Source organism: Apostichopus japonicus, chromosome 2 (genome assembly GCF_037975245.1).
Source record: "Apostichopus japonicus isolate 1M-3 chromosome 2, ASM3797524v1, whole genome shotgun sequence".
Lineage (NCBI taxonomy): Eukaryota > Metazoa > Echinodermata > Holothuroidea > Aspidochirotida > Stichopodidae > Apostichopus > Apostichopus japonicus.
Genome location: NC_092562.1, coordinates 334,706 through 354,739, shown reverse-complemented (window position 1 = coordinate 354,739; position 20,034 = coordinate 334,706). Strand labels below are relative to the sequence as shown.

Sequence of the window (20,034 nt, the reverse complement as noted above, 5' to 3'; positions counted from 1 at the left end):
AAAGAAAAGAAAATTCTGAAAATATGTCACGAGAATCTGCCGAGGGAAATTTCAAATTAAGGAATGGATAATGATAAGGGGAAATTCCAGTGCTTCTTGACAATATCTTCAAAAGACATTAGTGAGGCGACACAACTTTTTTGTTTTGGTGAGGTGGGGGGAGGTGGGGATTTTCTGTGAGGAGTACTTGATATGTCTGTCCGGATCTGTATTTACAGGTTATAGATAGGCCTACATCTATATATATATATATATATATATATATATATATATATATATGTATATATATATATATATATATATATATATATAAATGTTATATATATATAAATATATATATATATATATATATATATATATATATATATAACATTTATATATTTATTTATATATATGGAAAAAGATTTCTGAAAACAAAATTCTCATAAACTCAATATTTTGAGCATGCAATGACATTTATTATCGTACTACCATTATTGACAAAAGATTTCTCTAGAAAAGTTGGAAATATGTCATTAAACTAAAACGAAGATCAAATTGCCATGTCGTTTTGCAATTTGGATAAATCAAACATTTCTTTTTTAAAGACGATAGCTATACAGAAGCGTACATACTCTTACGCGTATGAACCGCCCGGGGTGGTCTGCACTATTTGTTTCATGTTAAGTTTATGAATACACACACGAATGTTGTTAAGGCCAAACATATGTACTGTGCCAACAAAGGCAGCCAGCCTGAGCCAGGTGAACAATTGGACGTAACTGTTTGACCATCATTAAGCTTCCGTTCCCTAAAGCCGGAATAACACTGTATACTTGGCAAACATTCCAACGACTTATACCTATATAACATAAAAAAATGTTTATGAAAAAAAAGTTGATGAAAAAATAAATGTTTTTGAAAAAAAATTATGAAAAAATAAATGTTTCTGAAAAAAAAGCTTATCGATCTACAAAACATAACGAAGTAGAATTCCCAGGTTGCGATAAAAGCACAGATATACTAGTACAAGAATAAGTACTAATATTCGCTTTCTGAGTCTTGTACTCACATTGGTACTTACACTGGTACTCAACAACAATTCTAAAAGATTGTTTTTGCAAATTGTGCTTTTGCATACACGGCAGCAAGCTCACTGTATAGCGTGTCCCTCTGTTGTTTCAAGTACATGGTTAATACTCTTTTGTAACGCATATAATATTTTATGCAATATTATGCGAAAGCGAAGGAATATATTTTCCCCTGCACTTGACGTACATTAACTTAAGCCTAAGAGAACGCTACACCAATGATTGATAGGATGGCCCTTCAAGTCAAAACGTTTCGCTAAAATAGAATCTAAGTAATAATCTTTATCTAATATACACAAAGCCGTTCAGTTTCATTTCAGCATATGGTTAAAAGTTTGGTTCAGGGCAAAAGCCACCAACAAAAAACAACAGAGGGCACTAAAAGAAATGGTTTTGTAGGATTTTAAAAAGCTGCGAGCAAGTTGAGCTTCATTTCCAAATTTCCAACTTCTGTTCTTGATTAGTAAAATTAATATTTGTTTGTGCTGCAGGTGTTACCCACGTGATGTTCTCGTTAACAGTCTAGGCAGAATTCACCCATGAGCTTTTTTTTACGAGATTATGAATTTCTGGCTAACAGCTGTATTTCGCGGATGTTATCAAGTTTTATATCCCAAAGTAAACTTATCATCTGTAGATAACATATTAAGTTAAACTAAAACAGAACTTCAGAAATGTTATTCGTAAAATAAGTGGAGAATAAATTGTGATATTGAGAAGAGTAACTATATACATGCAGGCTCATTAATCAATTAATATTTCTATCATTCTTATTGTTCTTATTATTGTTAGTAGAACTGTTACAGCTGTGTTATTGGTGTTTATACTATTGTAGTGTTATTTTCTATTGGTTGCATGGATGGATGGATGGATGGCTGGATGGATAGATGGATGGACGGATAGATAGATAGAGTGACGGTGGGGTATCACAATAGCTCAACCCAGCATAGCTTTTTGAGCTACAACAATTATATAAGGCATCTCAAGAAATAAAAAAGGCTTTCAGAATGGCAGTGGAATTCTATTGAAGTTTGAACATTTACTTGCAATCACCCCCCCCCCCCCCGTGTCTTTCTCACCCCTGCTCCCCACTCTGCAATGCATTTTTACTAGTTAGTCTTTAAAATAAATAAAAAATACAATTTAAAAGAGCTTATAATATTTGTATTGTTTGATATGGTCAATGTTGTATGGCACATTACCTTTAGCCTTGTAGTTGTATGAACCCCTGGAATGCTGCTTTAATTAACGACCACAAAAAGCGACCCGGATTACCCATGAATGTGCATGACAACGAAACCTACATTCTTGGCTAACTGCCAAATAAAGAAAGACGCATTAAAGACGTTGTTGTCTGCTGAGAATAAATAAGTTTCCCTAGAATCATAATAGTTTACTTCAATTTCTAAAAAGTCCATTAAAACTTCATTGTCTTTCTTTAATTTACCCCTGGGTATATCTTTTTTTTTCAAACCCAAGTATTTTCTTTCTATTATAGATATCTAAAGAAATTGAATGATCTTCGTAGTTAGTTTGACCCCTGTCTAAATAATTGAAGTTCTTGTGACGCATAGTTCATGAGGTTCACCAAATAAGTTTCGCATATAAAAATATATAGGTATGTCTATATAATAGAAGAATCCATCCGTGCAGCGCCTGAACGATCTCTATTACTCCTTTTGTAAAAGAAAAGACTGCTTTCTTTAAAACACGATTGGCACGTTTACGACCTCATGCGTTTTGATTCCTGATCGTTTCTGCTTGGCTTATTTTGTGGTGTCATTTTAAGATGTTGGTAGGAACTTTTAATTTATTCCATCAATTTGAAATTCTTGGAACTGAAAGCAAACTTAATTACTTTAACGAAGTCCCATTTTTAATTATTATTATTATTATTATAAGGGGAGGGGAGGTTGGGGAAGAGGAGTTTGAGGGAGTATATGTCCAATGTTTAGTGTGTCCTTTTGTCATAAAGAAAAAGATGGAAAAAGGCTGAGATATCAATCAAAAATGCAGGTTAAGTATTAATATGGCTAATTAACGACATGGTTAATAACCATGGTAACATGCGAATTGACATTGAAACGACTAAAAACTAAAAATTCTTCCAAATGTCTGAAATATTGATTAAACATTCCGAAATTATAAAACAAGAGTAGTAAATAAGTCAGCAGAACCTAACAGTTTATGATGTTTGGTTCTGACATTGTATACTCCACGTTACGATATTATTTCACTTGTTGCTATGGCAATATGATGACAAGATAAATTTATTAAAGGGACGTTTACACCAGTCTCTCCTGCACGCAGGCATTTCTTCTTAATACGAGAAATTATTATAGAAATACAAGCAAAATAATGTTGTAGCAGGCACTTCGATCAAGCCTGTAAGTTCAACATGCAACACCGCCTTTGATATCAATTAAAGTTGGAGAAGAATATCGCAAACTTTGATTTTCTTCCATTTCTTTACTTCTGAGAGTCAAATGTGGAGAGAAGATGCCATATTTTGTTCTAAATTTAATATAAAAACACTTTAAACGTATACGGCGCTCAACGGAGATTTTCTACCTAAGATCTTTCTTTTTTCTTCCTTTTCTTTTCTGGAAAGCATTCGAGCAGAAAGAAGGTGAGATATGTGAGATACAGAAAGAAAAAAGAAGAAGAAAAATTCGTCCGCATCGCCGCAGCAAGAGAATCTCAAAACGGTGCAAAAAGTCAACCTTGATTAAATTAACACATTTAACGTTGTTCTATTCTTCTCGCTTTTCTCGCTTCGACTTGTCCATGTTTTCTACTGAAGTTTTTTTTCTTTCCTTCTTCTTTTGGCTGTTCAAGGTAATGACGTCATCAGCTTGTAGCACGAACGACATTAAGCAGTTAAGGACACATCGAGTTTTTGGAAGCTACTATTGATTTTAGGAGAATATTAAATCATTGTGTTTACTCTTAAATTTCGACTGGTATTGATTCTAACATTTTTTCTTTTTGTTATGTAGTATATGCATAGAAGTTGTTCTTTAATACACAATGGTATAACATCGTCTGAGGTTAGAAGTTAACTACACGCCAAGCGCAATTAAAATATGTGAAAAAATGAAAAACAGAAGAAGAACAGGGAAGAGAAGAGAACCCCCCCCCCAAAAAAAAAGAAGACACTGTGTGAAAATTCTCTACATGTAATAACTAAGGTGATAGACGTTTATAACAAAATAGTGTGTGTGTGTGTATAGAGATATATATGTCTATATACATACATAAATCATATACGGCAAGCGTCTGCGAGTATATTCCTTGCAAGGTTTTTATATATATATATTCATATATATATATATATATATATATATATATATATATATATATATATATATATATATATATATATATATATATATATATATATATATATATATATATAAATATATATATATATATATATAAATATATATATATATATATATATATATATATATATATATAAATATATATATATATATATATATATATATATATATATATATATATATATATATATATATATATATATATATATATATATATATATATATATATACGTGATACATGTTACACGTCCAATCGCTTACTCCTGGTGACAACGTGAGTCACGTAGCAGTCTTAGGTATTGCACGAGTATGTTTATGGGCGGGGAGGCGGGAGGGGGGGTAGGGGTGGAGCTGACAGTTCTTTATAACGCACCTCCAGTTAAATGCAGAGGGAGACATTACCTGAAACACACTCAAACTTTTAACAAAGTTCGCTGTGTTGACAATAATATTTCATTCTAGCAAAAACTTTTGATGACCTTGTCAAGAACTGGTGTTAGATGTTTGAAAAAGACCTTGAATGTTTTTATTCTTCTTTCTTTCTAACTTAACTCATTATGAATGATTTATGATTTAAAAGTGTAATACATTATGTACCATGAACACCAATATGAATTTGACAATACCCATGTTCAGACACCACCGTCAGCTATCAAACATATGTAACAACATCTTTATATACTAACCAGACCAGTGATAAAATATTATCGTGATTTCATCACGCGACGAAATGGTTGTCAATTTGTTCTTTATTAATAATTATGATGAATATATATCTATACAAGTTTTACACTCAAATAAAACTGTACACAATAGGCCGAGTAATATTGAACAGATCATCACGTCTATACAAAACTCACAAACAGACGGAAGGACGGACTGACTGCTCGAGTATAAGATATACTAAAATCATATCAAGGATATTTTTAGATCTCTCGCTAGATTGATAAATTTTTATGATAGACAAATCAAAGATTTCGTAGTTTATTACTTTCTGCTTTGTGTATTATGCCTGCTTGATGCTTCCTTCAAAGTCGAGGAGAGAGCGAGAGAGTGGAGAGAGTGGAGAGTGAGAGAAAATAATGGTTTCAATGAATTAGGTCAAATAGAGGCAAAAATGTGGTGAAGTTAATTACATATGAAAAGAGTCATTGGTTTAACTCAAAGCTTAATTAATGGGTTTTATACTTCTTCAAATGATGTGAACGATTACAGGATAACGAATTAAGGCGAAAATATATATATATAAATAAATCAATAAATAATATATTATAGATCGTTAGTTAACACTGTCAGCAGCAGTCAAGGTTGTATTGTTATACAATTTTTAATTTAAATGACCCTTTACACATATATGGCTCATCAGTAAAAGGGGCTGGATACAGTAGTTTAAAAAACATATATATATATATATATATATATATATATATATATATATATATATATATATATATATATATATATATATATATATATATATATATGTATATATATGTATATATATGTATATATATATATATATATAACAGGGAATTACCAGAGAAGTCAATAAAAGAAAAATGGTTTTGTTAAGTTATTAGAATTCATAAAACACAGGATTAAGATCAACGATTAGTATTTGGACCCTCACCGTTTAAGAAACCGTTGTTGTTGTTTATTGTCTTTAAAGGAGTATTCTAAAGTTAAATAACTTGAAGAAAATAAAAGATTAAATAGCTATAGACATATTCCATACAAGATCAGATGTTTTTCTTTTCCTCCTGAACATGGTAAATGTTGCGTAGAGCAAGTATGACTGTTTTACGTCATCATAATATGTAAAGTTCGTGAGCAAGAACGAACGCGCACTTAGTTATACGTGCGTACCGGTATACTGATAAAAATCAATCCACAAGCGTGAGAACACTATACACTTGGTAATTGCATTTTTTGTATATAGTTGTTTTTTTTTATACCGAATATGTTATTTCATACATGTATCATGTATATTGACACTTGAGACGGCACATCGTACCCATACAACAAAATATGTACATAACTACCACAAACTAGAGGTTCTCGAAAGGTTTTATGATTTAATTAGCTGATGCTTACTATAAAGGGAAACCGTCAACGTCCCATAAAGTTTAACAAAAATGTATTACTTTTGTTACCCCCTAACGAAGACTTCCTGGAAAATTTTAGATTTAAAACGTTTGGGTACGAATACGTTACAATGAAATTGTTGCGAATTCAACGAAAACATGCCGTAGCCAGGCTAGCGTCTTAAACAACATTATCTACCCTTGAAAAATCAAGATGAGAGCCGCATCGGGAACAGAATTGAGTAAAATATTTTGACCTAATCCCCGCTCCCCCCCCCCCATCTGCGCACTTTATCAACACCATAAGTTGTAATCTTCATTTAAGACTGATATTGATACATTTTGAAGTAGTGTTTTATTTTTCACCCACTCAAAGTCAATTAAAGAATGGAACAATATCCATTGACTTGATAACGATTTTTAGACCTTTAAATTTAATTAAGTTACTTTACTTCAAGCATACGTAACTGTATATAAACTCCCAATGAACTCCTCTCTTTCGAAAAAGAATGATCAAGGGGGGGGGGGGGGGTCGAGAAAGAAAGAAAGACTACTTATAACATAGTCAAGTTCATTTCATTCACATACTGATTAGTATGATACTTTTTCAATATAAAAATAAGACACTTCAACGCCACCTTTAGTGTACATATATATCATAACTCGATAGTGTTAAATATTATAAATGGTCGCACACTACCACTTATCAAATTGATGAGAGATGATTACCACGAGGCGGGAACAGAGAATGTAAACATAGGCTCTGACAGTTACTCATAGACCTACTTCAGAAGCTATTTGATTTTTCTTTTATGTCTTCTTCTTCTTCTTACTTCTTCACTAAATCGATTGAAATTTTCATCCTCTCCCATCAGGTAAAGAGGCAAAGAGATAGATAGATAGAGAGAGAGAAGAAAAAATGGAGCTAAATGTTCTTTCCATGGTTGTGCCTCGAGGGACGAAAACAGGGGAGGAACAACATCCTACGCACTTTACTAACAGGTGAAAAGGGTCTGGACTCGTGAGAATTTGTCCCATCGGCGTTCGAACAAACATACTCGAAGGCAGATATAGTGGTTAATTTGTAGCAATATTGTCTGCAAATTGATGGCTGCACGAGGCGAGATGGGGTTTCAATTGGTAAATTAGCCTCCCAAAACGTATGTTTTGCACGATTCGTGATATGTCGTGAGAATTGCAGTACTGGGGTAAGGGACAATACATTTTGATGAAACATATGAAGCTTCCCCTGTCGGAAAAAGGCACGCCAAAAGAGTGAACCCTGATAACGTCGTGTTTATTGAAATATAAGCGATTGTTATCGTGGCTAACTAGATGTTGTTCAGATAATATATGCTTTCTGCTGTGACCCACCAGTCGAGTTCCATGATCTTTATTGACAAATTACGACCGTTGTGCTAACGGTTGCATATAAGTCTTACATACATAAGATATGATTTTCAGCACTGTACTCATGTATGTATAAGTATATATAGTAAGAGGGGGGGGGGTGGGCTCAATATTATTCACTTAAAGAGAAGATGGCTCTTACTTTTCAAGTGAATTTCTCATCCCCGAATAAATGCACAAACTGAGTATAACTCTAAAAGGGCAGTGTTTCATCAGTTGCAGAGCTTATCTTATATTCCCACTTCAAAATAGTCTGCATTTGTTTAATTAAGCGTCTATTCGATCTACTGTATATACACGGCAACAGCCATACGATAGGGCGATTATCACTGAAAGAAAGAAAAAACCTCACAGCTATACGTTGTTTGCAAACTATTAAGTTGTGTGTACAAAAGGGACTTAAAAGACGGAAACAAACAGGCATTTCTAAAGAAATATGGATTGGTCTTTCCAATAAATTTGTCAAAATGAAAAGTTTGTTATTGGGCATGAACAGTGTATCTGTTATCATACAGATATATACTAACGTTGCGCATAATAATCACTGACGCTCAATTGCGTTTGTGCATTGTAAAGATTAAATATTAAGGTAGGTTAATGGTTTTGTGCCTGATGTAATAAACAGCAAATATAAATACATAAAGACTTATCTTACTGAAAAATGATTTATGCAATCAAAATGTACACCACTTGGAAGATTGGATAGGCATTAAAGTTCCCCTCTGTCACTTAGTCTATTCATGTATAATAACCGTTACCCTGCATTTTGTTTGTTAACCGGTCTCCCTTTAACATAAGTACCGATAACATTAATCAATGTTTAGCCTTACATTTACACAGCAGGAAAGAGTAGATGTTTAATAACCAGTCATAGTCTATTGTACAATTGAATGGTTTTCTAATCTTTGATGATATCACATATAACACAAAGAAGTTACATCATTAGCATATATACCAAAGAGGGAGAGGAAACAAAGGCTTCTAGCGGTCTTGGTTTTGTTTGTGCCGAAAGCTGTCATAGATACATTGATCACCTCTTCATTATATATATATATATATATATATATTAATATATATATATATATATTAATATATATATATATATGTGTGTGTGTGTGTATGTGTGTGTGTGTAAACATATATATATATATGTGTGTGTGTGTGTATGTGTGTGTGTGTGTAAACATATATATATATATGTGTGTGTGTGTGTAGCCTAGATATATTTGTATACATATCAACCACGACCGGATGAATTACCGACAAAGTACCCGAGACGTGTTTGACAGTGGGGACAGGAGGGGGGGCTGGCAGGGGTCAAGCTATTGCTCAGTGGCGTACATAGTGACATCTAAGACGATGTCACTCCCGCGTGAAAGACATTGCTCTCAGAATTATTTCGGGCCATGGAACACCTCTCCCATCCCTGATGGAATCAGATTTTTGTTCAATTTTTCATTTTTTTTTTACATTTTACTGGACTAAATATTTCCTTACCAATCCGTAATGAAAGACAATGTTCATTATATGAATCTATAAATCAAATAAACTTCAAAACTGAACCAAACTCAACGCCATTTCTTGTTATTGTCTTTGACTTTTCTAAATGATAAGTCGGCACCAACAAAGCAAGTCTATGCCGCATGTATATACTGCTGTAAGTAAAAAGAGCAGCGCAAAATATACATCCGTTCGTTATTTATCCTAACAAGCAAGTTGCAAGGCCTGCACACAGTAAACGTCAAAAAGTCGAAAGAGATTGGTAGAAACCAAAATGGAAGAAACTGTTTCGTTAGTCTCCGTGACAATCTGATTCTTTTTTGCCATCTTAGAAACGTCCATGTTGAACAAACAATGATTTATTCGACAAACGAACGTCAAAATAGAAGAAAAACAAGGCGTCTTCCAAGGAATGACGTTAGATTTATTACTACATTACATGTCACTGCCAAAGCAACCGTGAAATTAGTCCATTCGGCGGGCCATGAATTTATCTCTACACTCTAAGAAAATATGGTTCCACATAGAACCAAAACTGGTTCTTAGACTTGTCCCGTATGTAGAACCTTCAATGGTTCTTAACGAGAACCCTTTTCATGATGGTTCTAATAAGAACCCTACGAAATGGTTCTCGAAAGAACCATAAAAGGTTCTTTCATTTTGTCCTGTATGCAGAACCCCTAAGGTTCTATCAAGAACTTTTATGACTAAGGTTCTTTTGAGAACCCCTTTGAATGGTTCTCGAAAGAACCATAAAAGGTTCTTTCATTTTGTCCCGTATGCAGAACCCCTAAGGTTCTATCAAGAACTTTAATGACTAAGGTTCTTTTGAGAACCCCTTTGAAATGGTTCTCACCAGAACCATAAAAGGTTCTTTCAATTTGTAGCTGTGTGCAGAACCCTTAAGGTTCTACCGAGAACCTTTTCAAATATGGTTCCCAGGGAACCCCTTTGAAATGGTTCTCAAAAGTTCTTTGGAAGGTTCTTACTTTTTACTGTTCACAGAAGCCATGTAGACCAGAAAATAGTATTAAGTTGCAGCTATTGTGAGATGTGTACAATTTTTGCTTAAAAATAATGTCAGAAGTCTGATGATGTTCTGTCAACTTGCAAATAACTTTATTCACTTTAAAATTCAGCAAACCACGAAACATACAAATCTTGTCAATTATCTATTGCATGAAATATCAATTAGATTCAAAATGCTGAAATACAATAAAAAGACATTACCTTTCGTCATATCACAACAACTTTGTGATTTACATCCAAAAATTGTAGAATGAGCTGATATACAATGTGGAATTATTCAAACACTTAACAGTTCTCTGAGGAATGCAATGTTGGGATTATGCCAAATGCTGTATGCTTTGTACATGCACAATCATGAAATACAAACTAAAGAATAACTCAATAACAGCTGCACCACACCACAAAATATTCAAACATGCAAGTGCATGTAAGTGAAATTAATCAGGTGAAACAATGTGTTCTCAAAGACTTCTCCTACATTTACTATAAGCTGTGTAGTGGTCATTTACTCATCCCTGCTAATTCGACTAGTATACTGCGATTCAGTGTGATATTACAATCCCACCTACAATTTTTGTGAACCAACACTGAAAGCTTTGATGTATGTTGTTCTGGCTTATCTTGTAGCAGTTACCTTATACCTCAATGGAATGTACATATTTCCAGCACTCCTATATGGTATCCAGAGCATGATAATCATTCTCTTCACCTGGTGAAAAGGTTAACCACTCAGTGGTTCTTCTGACTTTATAGGCAATGTAATGTTCTACAAATGCTTCTGGCATCATTACGCAGCTGCAAATAAGCCACATATTACAAGAATATAAGATATACTTGACTTCAACAAATAAATGGGATTTCTTCTTCATGAAGCAACTAAACCACAAAGCAATCATTATGCTCCTCAGCTTCAGGTTCTTGTGAATGCCGAGCATTGTGGCAACGACGGATATGTTTTCTGTAAGATCCCATTTTGCGATATTGGGTTGATGTGCATGAGCTATTTCGAGGTGTCGACAAAGCTTCTGCAGTGAGAAAAAATGCCTTTGACGAGTACCCCTGCAAAAGTCACAGTCATATGGAATATGCATTGTGCTGTGGAAATTTGATTCATATCAATGCAGAAAGCAGTCGCAGTATTAGAGTTGGTATTTTTGGCCCCTCATCTTCTTTCTTGATACTCATCATGTAACGTTGTAGGAATCCCAGAGTGTTAGCCGCCTCTGGGGCGTAGTCGATCTCATGCGCATAGTACACGGCCATCAAGAGTACCACTCCATACCAGATGCTGGAAATCCCTTGACAGACTTGTCATCCTCCGGCCCATACAGAGATGGCATCAGGTTTGATGGTACTACACTGTAGCACTAAAACTGGTGTTGGTGACACTATCTCCTGAAAAAGGAAATGATAGATAACAATTAGAGTACATTGACATATGGTTGACCACAAAAATTCCATTGTTAACTCTGGGACTGACTGATGTGTCCGAGTTATGGTGGTACTATTTTTTTTCAATAGCTGCAGGCAATTTTGTGCCAAACATATGTGAACATTTTGCAGGTATCGGCACTCGGCAGAGTTAGTAAAAAAAACAATATACAAGTGAAAACCAAGCGGCTGATTCACATCTAAAGGCAGGACTGTTTGGGATTTTGAACGCAACTGCACGGTTAAAGTGAATATTGACACTGTCAATCCGTGTCAATGTGTATTTTCTAATGGTAGTGATTACATTTCCCCATATACTGTGTTTTTTCCCTTTTCTGTTCAAATTCCAGTGTCTACACTGTATGTATTACAAGGGTAGAGCACATTGTTAGTAACGGCGGCCTCCGTGTGAGAAGTCAGACCATAGATCGGGGTCCAGACCTCTGAAGGGGGGGGGGGGGTTTCACTTCGCATACCCGATCACAGGATACTCCCTGACCTGACTGCCGGGCTGTTGGGTGCTCAGTGATTGCACTCTTCTGCTATCTCTAGAACACAAGGAGTCTGACTATGGGTGTTCCAGGAATACATTCGCTACCAGCTCCCAGAGCGGGTACTCAAGCTATACTGTATAATCATTGATCATTGTCAGGTCCTTTAGTTGGCTGGCGGCAAGCCTCACAATGCCAGATGCAGCCCTCCATGGCATCCTGAAGATACGAGCCTTATACTTACAATAGACAATCTTTGATCACTCCTGAAGAACTGAGAGTTCCAAAATGACATAATCAATTGAATACAGGCACACCTTAAATGTTAAACAGCAGCAACAACCTATCTGCTCCTGGACAAATGGTCATTTTCACAGTAAATGGTGTAACTTTGCATTTTAAGACCTTTTGTCAGTAGTGGCCTCATGAAGCGACACAATTCAAGGACACTTTGCCACATGATAGCTTGTCAGGACATTCACAACTATTTTCATACTTTATGATGTAGTTTAAGCTTCTTAAGTAGTTTTCCCCGATAATTAAGATATTTATGTACATGATTCTGGTGGAAATGTTCATGACAAATCATGTTGAAACTTTGGTGTCAGAGTGCGTCAATTTACACCCTTTACTGTGAAAATGACCATATACAAGAGGAACTTACCTTCTTGTCCGAAACATACAAGAACCCAGGCTTCTCGTCGAAGATGTACGGTAGAGCCATCAGAGCGACAGAATACTCCAGGTCTGCTAATAAAACCTAAGATTGGAAAATAAAGTTCTGTATCACTACATTTTCAAGTGTTACAAGGCAGCAGTCATAATCAGACAATGAGCAATGTTGTGAGAGGTTACTACCACCATGGTACAATGTATGTATGTGTCTTTGCATTGCGGTAACTGATGGAGAAATACAGAGAAGGCCAACGACAGCTGCAGCGTATCTTCATAGATCTGGAGAGAGTGCCCCAAAGCGAAGTATTGAAATACCCAAAAGAGAAAGAAGTACATCCGGCTGATAAAGGATCTGTACGAGGGCAACCTGACCCAGGAGAATGCACTGCGAGAACCATAGATGCATCTGCCGTCACTGTCGGAGTCCACCGAGGCTCAACGTTAAAGACCGCATAACATGGCCATTCCATTATGTGTGCAAACAGAGTAGCTTTTTCCCTTTCCAACGGTACCATTTTTAAGAAAATGGGAGGTAACGTTGTTGAGAAAATTGATTTCAAACTGTGAATATCCCAGAGATGTCATTCCCAAAATAGTGCCAAATATTCATAATTATGAAGCTATGACGTCACCGAATGAACCAAATGAACACCAAATCTATACCCCCCTGTGCTATTCCAATGGGGAAATGAATCAGTATCATTCGTCACTGAAATCATGAGATAGGGCGCATGAAGTCAAGATTCTCTATGAACCCTGTCCCTAATAACCATATTCTGTTGTCGGTACTTCCAACTGCTGTGAAACCCACGATGAAGAGAAACAACATTATACTTGTGGTTTTATCGGCTACACTTTTTATTTCTGGCTAGTAACTGGGATTTCCATGTTAAAGATCCTTGCTGACTTTGCTCTGGACCGGCAAAAAACGAAGTTGCTTGTATGTGAATTTCACCCACCCCATTTTGAATCCTCATGAGCCAAGGATTCTAAACAACCCAATCATCACCACTCTCTGTCCCATTTGCCTGAGATAATTTATCATAACTCGGACTGGAAGTTTATTTGTCAGCCCGACAAATAGCCTTTGAACAGTGATTTATGGAATTACATGAGCAGTTAGCACCAATATCCCCACCTTGGAGTAACATTGTAATTGACATTGTAATTAACATTGTAATTGACGGGTTAATTGGGGTCAACTCATAGCATGCAAAATCGATCAGTTCAACATACAGAGAGCAGGCAGCAGTTCCTCTTAACTTTTTCCTCAACAACGACAGGGTTGTCGTTCGTGATTTGCACACACACACTGTACATATGGAGTACTATGCCTATGTAGTATGTACTGTACAGTCAGTGTACAGTACGACAGTATGATATACGTAGGCATACTGTCAGTGTCAAATGCTGGTCGACTGCAGCTTAGCTTCTTTCTAATTACTTGTTGAATAGCAGATATCCAGTGTCTCAGAACCAACAAGTACAGACACCTTTTCATCCCTTATGCAATAACAGACCACCAGTACCGCCAAAAAGTAACTAGACAAATTTGAATGCAAAGAGGGCAATGATTGCACTGTGAGTACACTCTCCCTGCAATCCTAATTTCCTAACAATATTCCCCTTTCGATCAAAATTGTTCAGCTGCTCCTACACCCCAGTAAAGTTGCTCTGCTCACACCTTATGCTCATTTGTTCACCTAATTTCCCGCTCTCTGTCTACAATAGAACAGAGTACATGGGAGTTTGATTGCAATTGTCTAGTTACTTTCAGGCAGTACGGTTTTTTGGACCAGTTTCTACCTAAATATCTTTATGGGTTCTCGCTTACCCTCCTGTAACTCCCGCCCATCATTTTCCACTCTGATCGACTTACTAGTAATTGTAAGGTAAAATTATGTGATAACATACACTTCTTGTCCTCTTCAAGAAGGACTTCCTCCTCCTACCGGTAGGCACGCATCAGCTCTTTTGCTTTGGTCTTCTTGGAACCGTTCTGGATTATCTTTGGTGCATATTTTTCTAAAGCAGTCTTCATTTCAACAACAACGTTCCTCCCTGTCAGCATTTCCAACTCATTGCAAAGCTGTATATGAAGATAAAAGTGAAATATATACCAAAATTAGACATGATTTGTTGAAAAGGCAGCCCATTGGACTCCCTCCAAGCCACACTGAAAAGGAATATCCACCTGACTGATTAATTAGAGATCAGTTTTCTACTCTGCTAAGGGGTCGCAGGGTTGCGTCAGAAGTCCAACTTGAAGCTCCCTCAGCAGGTCATTTGCAGAGCTGGGATGCACAGTGAAAGTCCTATTTATACTTCACTTCCTTAAATGGCGACGCAACGGCAAAATACGCCCATATCATAAACCTGCTATAATATTTGTATATGAAGTACGCATATACTAACTGCTATGATAAAGATTCGCTAAACTGATACCATGCACGGAAAAGCTCGTCTATGGTGGCACGCGCGTGAGTGGTATAAAATTGGCTAGCGAAGAAATAGATAAAACTTGGGGCTAAACTAATTCTGAGCTCAGAATACAGTAACGCACTGGTGATATAGCCGGCAAATGTACGCTTAAACACCTTTGAAATACTTCTAAAGAAGCCTAATTTTAATAATATATCAAATGCTAGGGAGTTCGTATCTTAGTGACAAAATTTTACATGAATAGACTTGGCCACGGCACTGGTTGGAGAGAATGCTATGAGCGTGTGTTTGTTTATATACCGTGAAGTTAGTTCAAATGTAGAGGACCATTCCATTATTGCAAACCGCTCCATTGACCTGGGCGCCCCCAAATCAATGTAGGTAGAAATGTGATTCACTAAAGCCTAAGTATAATTAAAACTTTAATCAGCCTTTATTTCACGTCTTTGTTTCCAATTACTGTGCAGTTATCAATTCTCATTATGGACAGGTTATTTCCAGACCTGATCGATCATTATTGGTGGAATAATTAGTGGAATAAATTGGTGGAATAATAATAATTAATAACAATCCTAATAAATAATGATGATAATAATTAGTAGAATAAATAGTGAGGAATGTGTGTTTTTCGGCACTCTGAGTATTTTTTTTATGAAATTAAAAATGTTGTTTTATTTCCATGGAGGGAATAACCAAAATATACTAGGTTGGGGTTATTTACAGCTTTATTAAGCAGCTTCAAAATGAGGTGGGCAAAAAATTATGTCGATGGTCTCTGTTCTGCGCAATGAGCATACAAAGGTCTGATTAGCCTAAGGGGTTAGTTGTAACATTTACAGCCGGGAATAGTTGGAACATGCACACAAATTTGGTCATATTCACCTATAATCATAAAAAACATGCCAAAAACACTTAAAACTTAGACTGCAAGGTTAGCAGATGTTAAAATATTCTGATTCACCAATGTTGCCTAATTTCAATGGGCTGGGATGAAAAATGTCTCCAGAATTTTGGTAGCAAAGTTATATTCTCATTTACTTCCATATAGTGAGTCTGGCTTTAATATCATTTGATATATTATAATAGGCATATACCAAGGTATCAATGTGTATAGTTGTGATAAGTTCTCATTTATTTCTTTTGAGCAAGAATCCATCTTTCAACTAACCCACCACCCGTTCCAACTAACCCCATAGGTGGGGTTAGTTGGAACGCCTATCACCGACACCTCACTGGATTATCTCCTGAAATATCAACAAGAGTAGTGGTTTTATGGGCTTCACTTGTGACACACGGCACACACCCTCTCACTGGATTATCTCCTGAACTATCAACAATTGTAGCAGTTTTATGGAGTGCCTATCCTAACAGGATAGGGCAGTGTTTGCTGAATTGATGTTGTTTCTGAAAATAGAGATTTTTGTGAAAAATGTTCCAACTAACGCCGCTCTCCCCACATACCCTATTCCAATACGAAGCAAACTTGCTAAATTGGGGAAGAAGAATAACACATCAGTGGTGATCCCTGGAATGTTTTATCCATTTTGGATAGCCTACTGTAGGCCTACATCTTCCTTTATTTTTTAGCTCGATTGTTTGTTAGCCTAGGTGGTCAACACATGGTCACGTACACCAATAAGCCTTATTCCGGATGACGTATATTGACGCGATCGCAATGCATTGTGGTATAAATTATGCCAAATTGTGGCCAGAAACATTTTGATTTAATTTTCCCTCAATTTTCTGCGTGTTAGTGATGCATTCATTCTTCATGAGCTCATCATAATTTATGTATTCTTTTTATTATTCTACGGTTTCAATCTGTTGGTTGGACAAAAACATATTTTATGGATATTTTAAAGTTGACTATAGTTGGAATGTTGTCTAAAAACTGACGTTTGCCCGTGTTTGAAGCACCCTCAGTAGCCTATATCTGGAATAAGGCTTAGGTTAGGACAAGGTATCCAAATACTGCGGGTGCCCGAATACTGGGGACCTAACAATACGTTCCAATATTACCATAGCAACGTGTTCTAAAAGCGCTATGAACGAATATCAACTTAGCTACTTATTTTCAACCATAATATATGCAAAACAGGCTGGCTTTTCATCATCTTGACCAAATTAATCTAGATTTTGTATGATAATTAGAAATTTTCATTTCCAAGAAATTTTTGAATGGAATTGTTGTAAATTTACTCCAAGATCTGCTTCAATCTTAGTCTTTTTTGCCTAGTACACTGCATCTGCTTAATCAGGTGTAAGCTAAGTTTGTTATTTAGGCCCCCTCCCCCGTTACCCTAAAATTCTGGTAAAAACGCTTAATTTTTTTTAAAGGATATTACCGTATCAATACTGTAGTGTAGGTATAGCCTAGGTACTGTGTGCCTGTTCACAACCGCTTGTTCCATTAAGAACAGTAAACAGGTCTTTTTTAGCAAACGTTAACTTGGAAGTTGGACAGAACTGTCTTTTTAACAGCTCCATATTTTACAATTTCAACCATAAAGATTCATATCAGGATTGTGGGTTTGTGTATCAGATGCTAAAGGTTCGGTACAGACATCATCTGATTTTTTTTAAGGGATTTTGAAGAAATTTGTGCTGAAAAAGCTTGGGGGGGGGCCTAGGCCTAGGTGCGCACTATACAGGCATCCCAATTCCCATGCTATAGTATAGGCTAGCCTAGGCCTACTCCATCGTATGTGGCTGAAACCCGGTTGAGCTGTGGCAGAGACAGTAACGTTCTTGCTCTTTGAGACTATTATAATGTTATCGTGATTAATTAATTAAATGTCCGGTCTTCCTACAAATATGGCCTAGGCTAGGCCTATAGCCCTACAGAATTCTGTTGACTATAGAATGAGCCTAACGTTAGGCTATGCCCATACAATTACAAAGTAGGTCTAGTATACGTTAGGCTAGCCTAAGCCGAATATTATTTGCTCAATGGACATTAATGTCGATGAAGGAATCGTTTGGTATTCACGTCTATTCACCAAGGGTCGACCCGATAACTTATTAGCAGGTCTGCGCTCAGTGCGCTGGAGTTGAATTTAATTTTCGGTCTACATGTCTCTAAATTAAAACTGAAAAACTCACCGCACCGGGGCTTCAACTTCTACTCGAACATGATCGACGGTACGTGACGCAAGAACTGCACGCAATATGTACGTAGGTAGCACGTAGGTAACATACACAGTGCATATTATGTACGTAAAGGCGGCGAACTTCGGTGCACTCACTATACTATTACATGTAACATGAACGTTTGGTCAGACGGAACTTTGGAGCCCGCGAAAAGTGGTCGAAATTATTACGCAAATTCCACTCAATGCGTTGTATTCAAATAAACGATTTTGTTCACAAGTCAAAACAAATTCCATGGTAAAGTGAGAAAATGAGATTATTAACACTTCTATACACTTTATTATTCCCTTACAATTACATTTCCCGATGAAAATTGCCGAACTTGTTTATTCATAGATCATGTACACACTTGTGATAAGTACGATTAGAACCCCTATTCGTACAATTAGGGGTTCTTTGTAGAACCATCTTGTACCCAGAACCTTTTCTGTGTGGGTATGGAACCAAGAAGAAACGAATCAAGAACCTTTATGGGTTCTTCAAGGGCACATGGTTCTGACGAGAACCATTCTTCATTTCGAGAACCCCCTCTAGAACCCTTTTTTCTTAGAGTGTAGTGCTCTACATTTACCGTAAAAACTGAAAAGGGGGATTGTTCAAGACGTACACAGTCAGTCGTATATCATCAACTAGAGAAAATAACAAAAAACACACAGGTGATTTTTTTGCCCCACCAAAATGCTTCTTTACACAAATTTTGAAGCTGAAAAAAAAATCACACAGATGATGATGATGATGTTGGGTAATGATGGAGAAGATCTCGGCATTTTTTAATTTGTTCGTTTCTTCCCCTCTCCGCCCAAAACTCAATTTGTTCGAGCCTATATTAATGACTTTCCTAAATAAATAAAAAATAAATAAATAAAAAACAGGGGGGGGGGGGGCTATATCGGATATATGTACTGCAACTGTCTTTAGTTTATATGACAACACAGAAGCGGGAGCTGTGATATCACAGTAACTATAGCACGGTTGTTTGGTTGTTGTTCTTTTTTTTCGTGAGTGATGAGATGAAGTCCTATATTAACAAATAAACATTACGACTTTTTCTAAGAACTTCTCAGAGTCTCTAACTCATGTGTTTGTGTGTGTGGTGGTTTTCTTCACATCATGTTAATTCCAGAAAATCCGCAATGATACTCCTTGTTGTTCAGTAAACATTGTCTCAGATAAAGATAACAGGTTACACCTGTTAGGGTGATTCGACTTAATCGATTAGTTGTATTTTGAGTATTTGCAAGGGCGTTTTCACCATTTCCCCCTCTTTGTGTGTGCGGGGGGAGGGGGGGGGGGGTGCATGAGCGTAATATTCGAAATCATTCAACTTAGCTTAACGGATTTGTACTCGTTCTTGAGGTACTTTGCAATATATACTTAGGCTATATATATATATATATATATATATATA

At 36.2% G+C, this 20,034-nt stretch overlaps 1 protein-coding gene and 1 long non-coding RNA gene across 4 annotated transcripts in view; both read right to left on the bottom strand.

Annotated features, from left to right (window-relative positions):
* The window catches only part of LOC139973169 (atrial natriuretic peptide receptor 1-like), a 227,082-nt gene that overhangs the window by 75,155 nt on the left and 131,893 nt on the right, over nucleotides 1–20,034 (bottom strand). The window lies entirely within an intron of this gene.
* Nucleotides 10,504–19,178, bottom strand: LOC139973162 (uncharacterized). 2 transcript variants are annotated; one of them, XR_011795152.1, is made up of 4 exons: nucleotides 18,579–19,178; nucleotides 14,914–15,123; nucleotides 13,024–13,106; nucleotides 10,504–11,832 (listed from the first exon to the last, which is right to left on the bottom strand). It is a non-coding gene; the product is annotated as an uncharacterized lncRNA (long non-coding RNA). The 2 variants fall into 2 exon arrangements; XR_011795151.1 differs by having other exon boundaries at nucleotides 14,949–15,123.